Below are 16932 nucleotides of genomic sequence, written 5' to 3'. Positions count from 1 at the left end.
TCACACTACAATGTAATGGCTAAATACTCATTGAGAGGGCTGATTAAGACAGATTACCAATGAATGTAATCTAAGAATGTTATAACAATACTCACAAACCTCTCTAGAACAATTAATGAAAGAAAAACTGGATAGTTTAGTTTTAAAATTCATTTCTCATTTACTATGTACACACACACACACACACACACACAGAGCCTCTGTTGCTTTGTTGGTATCAGCAGACATGAATCAGAGCTGACTGGACCTGAGACGGACCAAAGGTGGATGTGAGATCCAGGATAAAATAACACAAGGGGTAGGAAAAGTTAATCAAATTCTCTTTCTCACAAGTATTTGAATTAAATATATAAATTAAGTAATATTTGAATTAAAAGAAATCCTAACTAAAGCAATCAGACAAGAGAAAGAAATAAAGGATATCCAAATAGGAAGAGAGGGAGGCAAACTATCCCTCTTTGCAAACAACATGATTCTGTATCTAGAAAACCCCATAATCTCAGCCCAAAGCCTCCTTCAGCTGGAAAACGTCAAAGTTTCAGAATACAAAATCAATGTATAAAAATCATCAGTCTGCCTATGCATCAACAACAGCCAACTGAGAGCCAAATCATAAAGGTAATCCCATTCATAGTTGCCAGAAAAAGAATGAAGTACTCAAGAACACAGCTAACCAGAGAGGTGAAAGATCTCTACAATGAGAATTACCAAACACTGCTCAAAAAAATCAGAGATGACACAAATAAATAGAAAAACATTTCATGCTCATTGATAGGAAGAATCAACATCATTAAAATGGCTATACTGCCCAAAGAAATTTACAGACTCAATGCTATTCCTATCAAAATACCAAAGACATTCTTCACAGAACTAGAAAGAACTATTTTAAAACTCATATGGAACCAAAAAAGCTAAAGGAATCCTAAGCAAAAAAAAAAAAAAAAAAAAAAAAAAAAAGCTAGAGAGCCAGAGTCATCACATTACCAAACTTCAAACTATACTAAAGGACCAGCATGATACTGGTACAAAAACAGGCACCTAGACCAATGGAACAGAATAGAGAGCCCAGAAATAAGTGCACAAACTTAGAACCACCTGATCTTCGATAAAGCTGACAGAGAAAAATGGAGAAATGACTCCCTATTCAATAAATGGTGCTGGGATAACTGGCTGAAGCTGGACCCCATCCTTACACCATACAGGAAAATTAAATCAAGAGGGATTAAAGACTTAAGTGTAAAACCCTAAACTTATAAAAACCCTGGCAGATAACCTAGGCAATACCTTCCTAGAGATAGAAACAGGCAAAGATTTCATGATAAAGATACCAAAAGCAATTGCAATGAAAGGAAAAAATTGACTAGTGGGATCTAATTGAACTTAAGAGCTTCTGCACAGTAAAAGACACTATTAACAGAGTAAACAAACAACCTACAGAATGAAATAAATTTTTTGCAATCTATCCATCTGACAGAGGTCTAATATCCAGAGTCTACAAGGAACTTAAATTTACAAGAAAAAAACAAACAACTCCATTAAAAAGTAAGCAAAGGTCATGAACACATACATCTCAAAAGATATATATGTGGCCAAGACACATATGAAAAAAAAGCTCATTATTACTGATCGTTAGAGAAATGCAAGTCAAAACCACAATGAGATATCATCTCACACCAGTCAGAATGACTATTATTAAAAAGTCAAAAAATAACAGATGCTGGCAAGGTGACAGAGAAAAGGGGACACTTATCCACTGTTACTAGGAGTGAAAATAGTTCAACCATTGTGTAAAGCCATATGGCAATTTCTCAAGGAGCTAAAAACAGAATTATATACCCAGAGGAATAAAAATCGTTCTACCATAAAGACACATGCAGGTGAATGTTCATTGCAGCACTATTCACAATAGCAAAGACACAGGGTCAACTTAAATGCTTATCAGTGACAGACTGGGTAAGGTACATATACACCATGAAATACTATGTAGTCATAAAAAAGAACAAGATCATGTCTTTTGTGGGAACATGAATGGAGATGGAGGCTATTATGCTCAGCAAACTAACACAAGAACAGAAAAGCAAATACTGCATGTTCTTACCTGTAAGTGGGGGCTACATTATGAGACCTTATAAACACAAAAAGGGAACAACAGACACTGGGGTGTATGTGAGGATGGAGGGTGGTAGGAGGGAGAGGAGCAGAAAATATAATTATTGGGTACTGGGCTTAATTCTTGGATGGTAAAATAATCTGTACAACAAAACCCTGTGACATGAGTTTATCTATGTAACAAAGCTTTGCAGTACCCCCACACCGAAAATTAAAGTAAAAAAACTTTGAATTAGGAACAATTAAATGATTCTTATTATATAACTGAGGCTAGGATTTACATCCTTATTCGGGTCTGTGTGAAAACAGAATTGACAGATGGAGAGAGATAAAATAGAGATAAGTAGTTGAGAGATACAGAGAGATAATATGCACCAGGTTTATCCTCAAGAAACAGAGAAGAAACTTCTTTTCCAATTTTCCAATTTCAATTCCAGCCTCTCTGTGACAAAGCTGTGCCTCATTTACAATACAGGGATGTCCATGGGATAACTTGATGCCACTTTTCAACTCACATTGTAATGAATGGGTTCTCATTCTTTGAATTACAGGGATACCTTTCAAGAGGACTGTTATTTCAAAGTGAAGTCTACAAAATCCTCCTCTGAAATAGATGTTTAGAGCAGTGGGGTGAGTGAGGCTTTCTATACATACATACATGTGATATATTAGATATTAATATATTCACACTATATTACTACCATGTTAATAACATATTATAATATAAAATTATATAAACATTCCTTCTGTAGGTACCTTCAATTTCACTTTCTAACCCTTGCACTTTACTGGGCACAATGCAAGTAATAGAAGGAGCTGAAGAGAGAACAAGAAGGGTAGTTGAATTACTTCTAGAAAAAACAAGGCCAAGTGTTTGAGACACACCACCAACTCAGAGGCAGTGAACTGAAGTAATTGTAACTAAGGAAGATAGTGAAGGTGCCACTAAGGAAGTAACTCTATTCCTTAAAATGGAACCAGAATCATAAATTACTACTTTCTCAACAAAAGTCACAAAGATTTATGACAAATGCTTGCCAAAACACTAAAAAGAACCCAAAATAAGGTTGGCAGTTAGAGGAGGAAAAATAGAGCCTCTTAGTATGTGAGAAAGGTTTCCTTTACCCTCATCAAAGACTAAGCATTATTATGTACCAATGGCTGACTATGGGTAGCTGAGATTGAAATGCTAGAATGCAAACTGCATGTGCTGCAGGAATGAAAAAGTAACAATAATAGTTTCAAGCAAAAGGAAATCTGAAAGTAGAGAGACACAAATCTTGTAGCATGATACCCAATACAAGTTCTTGATAAGGTCTCTGGGGGAGGAGAATGTCACTTTTCCCCCTCCTCCTTTCATTAATATGCACTACAATTGCATGAATGAGGACATTCTTTAAAGGTTTTGATAGCTTGTCATAATTGTCAACACCCAGAAGTAGCTAAAGAGGCAGCAGAATGCAGTGGGTAAATTGAAAGTCTCTGAGAGCCATGTTGCTTGGGTATGAACCCTCAGTCTTCTACCTACCAGCTCTTTGACCTTGGGAAAATCATTTAGTTTTCTGTGCCTCAGTTTCCTTCTCTGTAAAATGAGGAACAAATGAAGTTGTTCTGATGATTCAATAAGTATGTGTGTGTGTTTAAAACAGAGTCTAGTGTATTTTTGATGCCAATATAGCACTTTGTATTATTTAATATTTTAACCTTGTTGACTGGCCTTATACAAAATGACCCACAAATTTTAACTCCGTACTTAAAACAACAGTAAAATGAAAACTCAATTAACATAGTGTCATTACTTAATGAAATGTCTGTATAAAGAAGGGACAGAAAATGGGAAACACTGGTTAAGAAGTTAAAGAAACCAGACTTTGTCCTATAATAACGGGTAGTTATGGAAAGTAGTAGTTTACAGAAATGGCACATTGACAGCGATGTGGGTTTTGCATTTCTGCAAGGTAAGTACAGGAGAGAGACAGCTGAGGAGTGGAAGGCAATCAGTAGAGTGCTGCAATCCTCTAACAATACAAGTATTTCTAGGTGGGTAACAGTGACAAAGACAGACTTAGGATAGCCTCAAACCAACTTTGTGAGCTCTTTTCCTGTTATCTAAGGTCCTGCCTATCTGTAATCATAAAAAAAGTCTCAAAGAAAGAAAAGAGTAATGAACAGATTTGTTCTTTATGGGAGTTAAAAACTAAATATAATTATGGCAGCTTCAAAGCAGACGGGCACATGTTGGTTTTGTTGCCCTTCATCCTGTACTGCAGTTGAAAAGTCTGACCCCAATTATTTGTCCCTCTGTGCTATAAAATTCTTAATCAGAGCTCAGTAGAATAAGTAGTCTTTGTTTCTGAAGCCTATTCAAAGAAAGACTTATGTGAATAGCAACTTTGATTGTGATGAGGACTGAGAGTTGAGACCAAAATTAATCCAATTCTAAACGACACTTAATAAGTCAGCGAACACAAAGATAGGCTGGAATCGTTAGCTGTGCCCAGCAAAACTTCTTCAGATCTCATAAACTGAATTTCTTATGGTTATTTTTTGTTTAGCTAAGGAGTTAAATAGTATTAAAATCAAGCTTAAAACCAGTGAGGAAATTTTTTAAAGTATATTTTAGTTAAACTCGACACCTCTTTTGGATATAAATGCCAGGTGCACTACTTTTCACACAATTTCATCTCATTGCAAAGTGTGTGAGCATACAAGGAATCTTGAGAATTTACTAGGCAAATAAAAATCATTTAAATTGCCTTTAAAATGTCAAATCTGCTCCATACTGAGGGCTGAAAATTTGAAAAAAATATTTTTTTTCAGGTTTTACATGAATGGGAAAATTCTAGAAATAAGTATGATGCTATTCGATCTCATTGCTATATACATGATATAGCCAAAGGAATATGAAAATTATATATGATGATCTACATAATAGCATAATATAAATATTCAATAACTGCTAGGTCAACAGGCTTATTTAACATTATTTTGGATTAGATTTGGAAAGAAATCAGCACTTTCATGTTATATTAGAAGGGCAGCCTGAAAGAGAAAATCTATAAGGATACAGAAACTGGGTATCTCCTATCCCCTTCCCCACATCTCTTCTCTTTATAAAAGAAAGGCACAATGTCCAAGAAGTTAAAACAGTCAGTAACATCACAGGCAGGCTCACTGTAAGGTCAGCTCCATCACAGTGGCAGCTAGGAGACTTTGTGAGGCTTCCTGTGGGATAGGTTTTTTTTTTGCCATCTTTTTATTAATTTTATTTATTTATTTATTTTTTATACTTTCAATTCTGGGTTATATGTGCAGAATGTGCAGTTTTGTTACATGGGAATACACGTGCCATGGTGGTTTGCCGCACCCACCAACCCGTCACCTACATTAGGTATTTCTCCTAATGCTATCCCTCCCCCACCCCCACACCCCATGACAGGCCCCCTTGTGTGCTATTCCCCTCCTTATGTCCATGTGTTCTCATTGTTCAACTCCCACGTATGGATGAGAACATGCAGTATTTGGTTTTCTGATCTTGTGACAGTTTGCTGAGAATGATGGTTTCCAGCTTCATAGACGTCCCTGCAGAGGACATGAACTCATCCATTTTGATGGCTGCGAAGTATTCCATGGTGTGTATGTGCCACATTTTCTTAATCCAGTCTATCATTGATGGACATTCGGGTTGGTTCCAAATCTTTGCTATCGTGAATAGTACTACAATAAACATATGTGTGCATAGGTCTTTATTGTAGAATGATTTATAATCCTTTGGATACACGCTCAGCAGTGGAATTGCTGGGTCGAATGGTATTTCTAGTTCTAGATCCTTGAGGAATAGCAACACTGTCTTCCACAATGGTTGAACTAATTTACACTCTTTGTGGGATAGGTTTAATGGGACTTCCACTAAAGGATTACCCACCATTTCTGTCAAAATTAAGAATGAAAAATTCTCCCAGGAGTAGCTATTTCCGGTGGCCAAATTGTCATCAATTCATGAAAGCATGGAAGTGATGTTGATTTTATACTTAGTAATGAAACTATTTTTTCCTTAAAGTTTATAGGAAATTTTCAGGGAGTGAATTTACATATTATGATTTACCAGAAACAGTGGATTCACTGATAAGTGTTATCTCAAGGTTGGTGGCAATGGGCAGAAATGAGGGAAGATTACTGACTTTTCTACTTGGGGTGGTGTTGGAGGTGAGGTTGTAAATTATACTCACCACTGGTTTAGTATCCCCAAATATTGTGAGTTGATAGTGCCAGAAACAAATGTGTGTGTGTTTTTCTTTTGTATCTTGCCAGGTAAGTGGTAGACGGCTATCAGAATAAAAATTAAAGACGAAGAGGAGGTATTCTTGAGCATTCTTCTGTTCCTGTGATTAATGGTATTAATGCAGTTTTTTGGTTGTTTTTTTTTCACCGACAGACTCTGGATGTTGTCTCCTTACCATTTTTACACAGGCTATGCTAAATCACTTAGTAGTGAGAAAGCTGTAAAATTGTCTTGACATTTAAAAAATAGTACTTTATTTCTACTCTAGATTAAATTAGTTAGACATGTTTTAAAATCAAGTAAATCAAAACGGGGAAGAAAAATTATTATACAAACCAATCTAAGAAATACAATTTTAGTAAAATGTTTCTTTATTCAAGGAACAATTTTATCATGAAAGCCTTTTCCCCTATTTTTAGAACTAGTCTTCTCTGGCAAAATGCTTTCTATTTTAAAATTTAACAACATCTAGTTTTGCTTACATGGATTTACTCAATTCAAACAAAATAACTGATATTAGATGTTGTTATTTGGTTAGTGTGCAAATAATTATAAATTTCAACATTGCCTCAATTCTCTTAGTGGCATAGTTACTCATTGGAAGTTAATTTAATAGTAAACTCTATGAAAGCAAAAAACATGGAAAGCTTGGAAAGTAAAATAATTCCGTGTTCTTTAAGAGTTCCAATTTTATGTAATAATAATAATTAACTAAATTCGAAGTTAATAGCTGAAAAATCATTTATATCACTTTCCAAATAACTTTAAGCTTGTAACAAGACCAGGCTTGTACAAATAGAATGTTTATGGTGTTATTATATTTTCAGCGAATACTGGACAAAATGCTTTTCATTCAAGGCAATGTAATACAGTGGGGAACAGGAAATAAATAGAAAACAACAATGTGAAACTATGTGATTCTTTTTCTTCCTTTTAATTGTAAAAGTAACATATCAAAACTAATGATAATCCAGAAAAAGGGAGAAAAAGTATGCACAATCCACTATCCCAGCACAATTAATTAATTATTAATTACTGCATTTTGAGTTATTCCTATATACATATTTTAGCTATGAAATAAATGTCCATATTCATAGTATATACAGTCATTTGTTGATTAATGACAGGGACACATTCTGAGAAATGCATCACTAGGCAATTCTGTCATTGTGCAAACATCATGGACTATACTTACACAAACCTAGGTGGTCTGGCCTACTACACACCTAGGCTATATGGAATAGCCTATCACATCTAGGCTACAAACCTGTGCAGCAAGTTACTGTACTAAATACTTTAGGCAGTTGTAACACAATGGCATTAGTGTGTCTGAACATATCTAAACATAGAAAAGGTATACTAAAATACTGTATTTTAATCTTATGAGGTCACTGTCTTGTGGGACCACAAGCAGACCTTGTCTGCTTCCATGACAAGGCAATGTAGGTTTAGTTAATGCCAGTGGAGGTTAGGATGAAATGGTTGGAGTGGATTTAGTATATTAGCCAGCCATGTCCTAGACACGGTGGCAACAAAGAAAGAGGAAAATAAGGTGGGGGAACTTGACTATCATGAAGTATAGAGGGAACGGGTGAAGATGTTCAATGCAAGAAGCTGAGGAGAGGGCTTCTTCTCTTACCAGCTGGATAACTTTAAAAGCCCGAGCCTCCAATTCCTCAGATGTTGAATGGAGAAGATTATAATGATGTCTACTTCATGGAATGGTTGTATGACTTAATGAGTTTATACATGAAGGGTGGTTACAGGAGTCTCTGGCATTTAAAAAAAAAAACTCAAAAATGTTATTTGTTGTTGACAGTATTCTTCAACCAATTAAAAAGACAATTCTACAGTTGCATAATGGAGGGTTAGAACCCAGGAGGTTGATTTGGGGAAATGCAAGGAGAAGCACATAATGCCCAATGGGAGGAAAGACCTGCATGATGCAGTTTATTCATAATAGAGGATACCTGGAAGCAAGGTGTGCTATGAGTTTATCAGGATAAATAGAAGGATATGAAGAAGGAGCTACAATAGGAAGAGTCACCAATCAGAGCAAGTGTGAAGTCACAGGGGCGCAGGCCCCATTGGCTCTGTCCATTGGCAGCCCTGCTCTGTGGTTCTAATTCCACTCATTTTGAGTTGTTAGAGCAAGGGGTCTCCTTCCACGTCACAGAGTATGACAGGTTCCAACAACATGCCATGGATGTAACAACTCTCACTTGTTACATAAGCAATTACAATACTAATAAACAACTTGGATTCATCATAGCCTTAGCAGTGCCTAAGAGAATATACTGTGCTCTGAAACAATTTTTGAGAGAGCAAGCCCTTTCATGTTTTAAAATGAAACTTTTAAAAATCAAAGGCAGAAGTAAAAAAGGGAAGCATCAATAAACTTCAATAAATTAATAGTAACCTATTTTCAATGTAAAAAACACTATGAAGAAAATTGAAGAGCAAAAGAGGGGGATTGCAAAATAGAGACTGAAGAGGTTAATATTATGATATGTAAAAAGCCTTACAAAGAAAATTCCCAAAATGAATACTCCAATAAAAAATGAATAAGCTTATCATATAAACAGAACTAAAGACAGAAAACACATTATATCTCAATAAACACAGAAAAGACCTTCAATAAAATTCAACATATTTTCATGTTAAAAACTCTCAGTAAACTAGGTATTGAAGGAAGATACCTCAAAATATTAAGAGCCATGTATGACATATATGACAAACTATAGCCAATGTCATACTGAATGGGTAAAATTTGGAAGCCTTACCCTTGAAAACTTGCACAAGACAAGGATGCCCTGTCTCACCACTCTTATTCAACAGTTTTGGAAGTTCTGGCCAGGGAGGTTAGGCAACAGAAATAAATAAAGGTATTCAAACAGGAAGAGAGGAAGTCAAATTATCTTTGTTTGCAGATGACATGATCCTATATCTAGAAAACACCACTGCCTCAGCTCAAAAGCTTCTTAAGCTGATAAACAACTTCAGCAAGCTGTCAGGATACAAAAGGCAACGTGCAAAAATCACTAGCATTCCTATACATCAACAAAAGGCAAGATGAGAGCCAAATCATGAATGAACTCCCATTCACAACTGATACAAAGAGAATAAAATCGAGCTTAGAAATACAGCTAACAGGGGAACTGAAGGACCTCTGCAAGAACTCAAACCACTTCTCAAGGAAATCCGAGAGGACACAAACAAATGGAAAAACATTCCATGTTCATGGACAGGAACAATCAATATCATGAAAATGGCCATATTTCCCAAAGCAATTTATAGATTCAATTGTATTTGCAAATATTCTTATTTAGAGACAGGATCTCTCTCTGTCACCCAGGCTGGAGTGCTGTGGCGCTATCACAGGTCAAGGCAGCTCCTAAGTTAGTGTGATGATAAGAAAAGATACTAGCTTTATTCCTCCTACTCTTTTACTCCATTTTCCACATATAAAGTGATAAGCGTAGGAGGAAATCTGACTTGGCAAAGAATCAGTACTATTTCCAGAGAGGAAAAAAATAATTTCAACTTAGAAACTTTTAAACCAACATCTAACTGAGTAGACTATCAGAGTTTTGTTTGACAACATTTACATGATGCACTGGTTTACAGGAAATGAAATTTGCAAATGATATGGTCTCCCTGTAATGGAAAATAAGTTTTATAGATGCAAGGTATTTTGTCCAACATATTAATAGCCAAGAGGAATGAGTTCTTACAGACACTAATATCCTGAACTGCTAATGTAATGTTTCTCTGTGTCTTGATACAGATTTAAAATAGCTCTGCTTCAAAAATATCCAATCTTTGCCTACAGACAAAAGTAATCAAATTATACCATAGTCATATAATCACTTATCAGTGACCAAATGGCTCGAGTACTTTTTATTATCCACTAAATTAAATCACATAAGAGAAATGATGTTTTGCTTAGTTTCTCCATCCTAGGTAGAAGGCATTCAAAGACAAAAACATTTATGGGCCAGAAATGATTTATATTTGACGTGGAAATTTGGCAGTAAAAATATCGTATCAGGCTTATTTCCCCATTGGTGAAAATTAAAATACTACAAAAATGCAATTTTCACTAGAAGTACCATAGATTATTTTTGAAAAATAAAAAATCCCAACTATCCAAAGTGTCCTATATATGAGTTACTATTTAAGTAGTTAGAAGTAAAGAAAGAGTTAAAAAGAGGAGGATATTGTTACCCTCGATTCAGTAATGTTACAGGTACACAGGCACTGTGATATAGAAGTCTTATTTGACATATTAGTAAGATACTGTAAATAATCAGCAGTCTGAAGTTTGAAGCTAGATTTTCCAGTTAGGATTTATCATGAGTTGACAACAGTGAGTGAAATGTAGCTCCACAGTTAGTTCTTAAAGACATTACAATTTCCATGTGAAGAGAAAACAAAAAAAGGAGGCTTTAGCTCTCGATTCTTAGACTCCCAAGTATGGAAGAAAATTGTGTGGTCCCAGGAATGACAGACATTTAGGAAAAGAAGAATGGAGGGAAGTCTCCCTAATATAAAAAAAGTTGCAAAGAATTAATTACAGAGTTTCTGCTACAGGACCATTCACAAAGCAGCATTTCGCGTGACTCTGGACATCACTCAATTTCTTCTCAACAGTTTTTATCTTCATACTGGAGGAAACACCAAACTGGAAATTAGTTTCAGGTCTAAGTAAAACTATGACATAGAACATATTACCTCCATCTTTCACCGGGCTTCAGCTGCCTCATTCAGCACAGAGAGCAATGAACTAGAGTTCATTCTGACTCTGAAAAATGCAGATGTATCTAATTTTAAAATCTACGGTTTATTTTACAAAAGTTAATCAAATCTAAATTTCCAGATTGTACTAAAAGGAAACCTGTGTCAAAGACACGAAACCTCTCTCTTCCTTCTTCATTCATTCATTTATCACTCAATATTATTGACCACCTTCTAGCTATCATTCTAACTCCTATGTTGATAAGCTATGGTAAGTAAGGTAAGATCAGAGAGACGTATTAGGATATTTGGCTTGTACCAAGATGTTACTAGCAGAAGTGATAAAATTTCTAGACGTATTCTGGAGGTCGATTCTAGATATATTCTAAAAATATAGGCAAGAGGATTTTCTGAAGGATTGGATGGTGGAGTAATGAAAAAAAAAAAGAGAGAAAAAGAAGTAAAGAGATGTTCTGCATTTTTTGTTTCTATATCCTCATACCTTCCCCTTCTAATGCACTTATTTTTCCTTTTCAAGTTTAAAATACTACAGTGAAAACATTTTACAATACTGAACTGACATTTTTATGACATATTTCAAATTTTAAAAAGTAAGTAATCTTTTTTAAAAAAAAGTTTTTCATTTATATATTTTTTTTAGATCATGGCACTCAGAAACATCAGTTGGAGTGTCTTTATTGACCCTATCTTTTCTTCTACACAATTCCAAAACATTTAGTATCTATTTTTTCAACTTAGTAACTTGTATTTACTGCTATTCTACATTACTTTCACTTTAAATGGTCATATATTGCAGACATTCCATATTGTTCTTCCTCTTTCTTTTCTACTAACTTCTCTGTCTTTGTCAAGCTTTCAGTCAGAAACCTTGATGAGCAAGCGCCTGCTTCAAAGAGACACATACAATGACCATAATCGTGATCACTGGACCTGCCTTTTTATTTTTTTTTTCATTCCTCCTGTCCCGTCATTCTCATGTTAAAAGGTGATTTTCAACTTTGAGAACTTCAATTTTAAGACTCATTCTAATTATTTGAGACCTTACATTTCTAACAGTTGCAACAGAAAACTACTCTAAATCCTGTCTCGCACAGCATCAAGGTCCACCATGTATGTATAGAGAAGTACAGATGGTGACAGACAAAGCTGAAAGCTCATGAGTACATCACAGAAGTCAAAATAACAGTGGCTTTCCATCTGTTAACATATTCATATTTACCTCATTCTCCCACAAGTACTCCTCTCTACTTTCCACTCACACTGACAAATCTCAGCAGGCAGTGAGTGGTTGGCATCTATTTTCATCTTGTAGTAGTTCTTGTTTCTCCATTTTCTAAACAGCATGATATTATAAAGACAAGAGCTGAGGACATATTCTAATCCCCAAGAAGTGCTGGAATATTCCCACTCCTCAGCAATTTTAACTTTGTTTGACCAGTATTGGTAAAAAGTGTACCTGCTATCTGTTGGTGTCAAAACTCTTGAGATACAAATTTTCTCTAATCAGAAACTGTTTCATCCTCATTTTCATAATTTTAAAAATAAATTTTGTCTAATTAATTTAGTAAAACATATTCAAGGGTAAATGAATTGGAGAAACCCCAAAATTAAAAGTAGGTATATGGCTACATGCATATTTCTATTTCCTTCACAGATTTATCATTTTTTGATATTTTTTGAGATAGCTATTTTTTACAAAGCTTTGGCTTTATACTATATAGTCATATCAGAATTACAATATAAAATTTATAAGCCAGGAAATATATATATATTTCCACAGGATTTACTTTCAGGAACACAACTAGACGTCAAATATATTTGGTCTTCAGTTTTCACACAATTATAGAGGGACATTTTACAAAGTTGCAAAATAAAGTCAAGTTCATCCAATAGAGCAGTCTTTGATGACAATGGGATAATAAAAATGAAAAATTGCTAAATTAGTGCTTTAAAAGCAGGGGAAAGATTCATCAAAAGTGCAGAGATGTTTGTTAATTTTAGGGAGATTCACTAACTGAAGATTTTCTTAAAATTGCTAATGGATTCAATATGATCTGTTAATTTTGCTCTCCTGCTTGGTGCAAAATTCATGGAGATTTCTGCAGTCCAAAACAGCTATTCGAATTTCACATGGTGATATGGTTTGGCTCTGTGTCCCCACCCAAATCTCATCTTGTAGCTCCCATACCTCCCACATGTTATGGGGGGAACCCCGTGGGAGATGACTGAATCATGGGGCAAGCCTTTACCATGCTGTTCTCATGATAGTGAATGGATCTCATGAGAGCTGATGGTTTTAAAAACGGGAGTTTCTCTGCATAAGCTCTCTTTCTTTGCCTGCCACCATCCATGTAGGATGTGACTTGCTCCTCCTTGCCTTCCATCATGATTGTGAGACCTCCCCAGCCATATGGAACCTCAGTCCAGTTAAACCTCTTATTATTTTTTATTTTTGTAAATTACCCAGCCTCAGGTATGTCTTTATCAGCAGCATGAAAACAGATTAATACAGTAAATTGGTGCCAGTAGAGTGGGGCACTGCTGAAAAGATATCCAAAAATGTGAAAGCGACTTTGGAACTGGGTAACAGGCAGAGGCTGAAACAGTTTGGAGGGCTCAGAAGACAGGAAAATGCACTGTTTGGAACTTCCTAGAAACTTGTTGAATGACTTTGAGAATAATGCTGATAGTGATATAAACAATAAGGTCCAGGCTGAGGTGGTCTCAGATGGAGATGAGAAACTTCTTGGGAACTAGAGCAAAGGTGACTCTTGTTATGTTTTAGCAAAGAGACTGGTTGCATTTTGCCCCCGCCATAGAAATTTGTGGAACTTTGAACTTGAGAGAGTGATTTAGGGTATATGGTGGAAGGAATTTCTAAGCACCAAAGCAGTCAAGAGGTAACCTGACTACTGTTAAAGGCATTCAGTTTTATAAGGGAAGCAGAGCACAAAAGTTTGGAAATTTTGCAGCCTAACAATGCAATAGAAAAGAAAATCCCATTTTCTGAGGAAATTCAAATCAGCTGCAGAAATTTGCATAAGTGAGGAGCCAAATGTTAATCTCCAAGACAATGGAGGACATGTCTCCAGGGCATGTCACAGGTCTTCACAGCAGCCCCTCCCATCACAGGCTCAGAGGCCTAAGAGGAAAAAGTGGTTTATTGGGCTGGGCTCAGGGTCCCTGTGTGCAGCCTAGGGACATGGTGCCCTGTGTCCCAGCTGTTCCAGCTGTGACTGAAAGGGGACAATGCAGAGCTTGGGCCATGGCTTTAGAGGATGCAAGCCTCAAGCCTTGGCAGCTTCCACTTAGTGTTGAGCCTGCCAGTAAACAGAAGTCAAAAATTGGGGTTTGGAAACCTCTGCCTAGATTTCAGAAGATGTATGAAAACCCCTGGATGCCCAGGCAGAAGTTTGCTACAGGAGCAGGGAGGGCTCTCATGGAGAACCTCTGCTAGGGCAGTGCAGAAGGGAAATGTAAAGTTGGAGTCCCTACACAGAGTCCCTGGTGGGGCACTGCCTAGTGGAGCTGTGAGAAGAGGGCCACTGTCCTCCAGACCCCAGAATGGTAGATCCACTGACAGCTTACACCATGCTCCTGGAAAAGCTGCAGACACTCAACAGCAGTCTGTGAAAGCAGCCAGGAGGGAGGCTATACCCTGCAAAGCCACAGGGACGCAGCTGACCAAGACTATGGGAATCCACCTCTTGCACCAGTATGACCTGGATGTGAGACATGGAAGCAAAGGAGATCATTTTGCAACTTTAAGATCTCACTGCCCAGCTGGATTTCAGAATTGCATGGAGCCTGCAGCTCCTTTGTTTTGGCCAATTTCTCCCATTTGGAATCACTGTATTTACCCAATGCCTGTACCTCCATTGTATCTAGGAAGTAACTAACTTGCTTTTGATTTTACAGGGTCATAGATGGAAGGGACTTGTCTTCTCTTGGATGAGACTTTGGACTCTGGACTTTTGAGTTAATGCTGAAATGAGTTGAGACTTTAGGGGACTGTGGGGAAGGCATGACTGGTTTTGAAATGTAAAGATATGAGATTTGGGAGGGGCCAGGAGCAGAATTATGGGTTTGGCTCTATGTCTCCACCCAAGTCTCATCTTACAGCTCCCATAAATCCCACATGTTGTGGGAGGGACCCGGTGGGAGATTGAATCATCAGGGCATGTCTTTCTCATGCTGTTCTCATAATAGTGAATGGGCCTCACGAGATCTAATGGTTTAAAAAAAAATGGGAGTTTCTCTTCAAAAGCTCTCTTCCTTTGCTTGCTGCCTTCCATGTAAGACGTAACTTGTTCCTCCTCCTCCTTGCCTTCTGCCATGATTGTGAGGCTTTCTCAGCCATGTGGAACTGTAAGTCCAATTAAATCTCTGCATTTTGTACATTGTCCAGTCTCAGATAAATCTTTAGCAGCAGTGTAAAAAAAAGACTAGTACACAAGGGGATGGCAAATTAATACTGTAGGTTGTTTTTTTCCTTTATTATTCTTATGTGTAAATAAGTTTCAGAAAGTTTATACATTTATTATCAATTCACAGTATCAGAAACATAAAAATCTCTTCCCTTAGCTATGAAAAATAACTGCTAATTTTGAATGATTTCTAATTTCATCGCAATGACTTTTCCTTAGCCAAACCTTGAGTAAACAAGCAGTATCACAGGCCCCGTTCAAAACAAGGGACACAGGTATTTTACGAAACTCTGCTTTATTCATATCTTCCTGATGTGTGTTAAGCTATATCAATATTACTGTTGATAATCTCAATGGAGAGTTAGTAGACCACATTCAATCAGATGAAAAATTAGAATCCATCTGGGTCTGATTTAAAGAAGATTTAGTATATTTCCATAACAAGGAATATGAGCCACACATTAATAAAACTCACACCTTGGGCAGATTACCAAATACTTCTACAACTTATTTGTAAAATAAAAATCATCAACCATAAGCAACAGAGTTGTATGAGCTGAATGAAATAAAGTGAAAGAGTATGGCACAGAGAAGACTCACAGAAAATGAAAACTTTTATTATCACTATCTTCATCGATGATTCATAATTATTAATATTCAATATTCCTAGCACTTTGGCTTTATTATTATGTCATCTAAATGACTTCTTTACAGAATGGAAGAATGGAAAAGAATATCAGGTAATTATTTGAGCCTGACATCTCTTAATGTTACTTTTTAAGTTTATTGGTTGCTTATTTCTAAATTTGGAAGCAGTATCATACATAGAAAATGCGTAATACCTCTTTGCTGTTTAATAAATCTTAATTTACTGAAAACTAACTTTTCTTTTTAGATTTTCCAAGAATTATTCCTTTGCTTAGTTTTGGCAATAATCCCCAAAATGTCCATTACAACAAGTGTATATTTATGCTGCTTTATGGGAAATTATTTAGATTTTAAATTATCATTTATTTTTATATATCATACCAGAATTTTCTTGCCTATGAAGCATTGCTACAGTAGGAAAGTAAAACTATTGGTGGGTTAGGAATGGTTTTTTTGAATGCAGGCTGTCTTGTAGGATCTATTTAATGCTACACAGCCCTGGGGCTCTCTGGGCTATCTCAATGCTCCAAGCCACTTGTTTTCTACCATGGTTAGATCATTGGGCATTTTAAGTTTAAATGAATATTTTATTGAATTGAGTAGGTCACCCTATAAGGAGTATTGTCAGTTAGATGTATGAGTCGACATATGAGATTTCAAACTAAGGTGATGTACTTAGGCTAGAGAAGGAATAGAACCTCTTAAATA

Source organism: Trachypithecus francoisi, unplaced genomic scaffold (assembly GCF_009764315.1).
Source record: "Trachypithecus francoisi isolate TF-2019V2 unplaced genomic scaffold, Tfra_2.0 Lachesis_group3, whole genome shotgun sequence".
Lineage (NCBI taxonomy): Eukaryota > Metazoa > Chordata > Mammalia > Primates > Cercopithecidae > Trachypithecus > Trachypithecus francoisi.
This window is presented reverse-complemented; position numbering follows the sequence as displayed.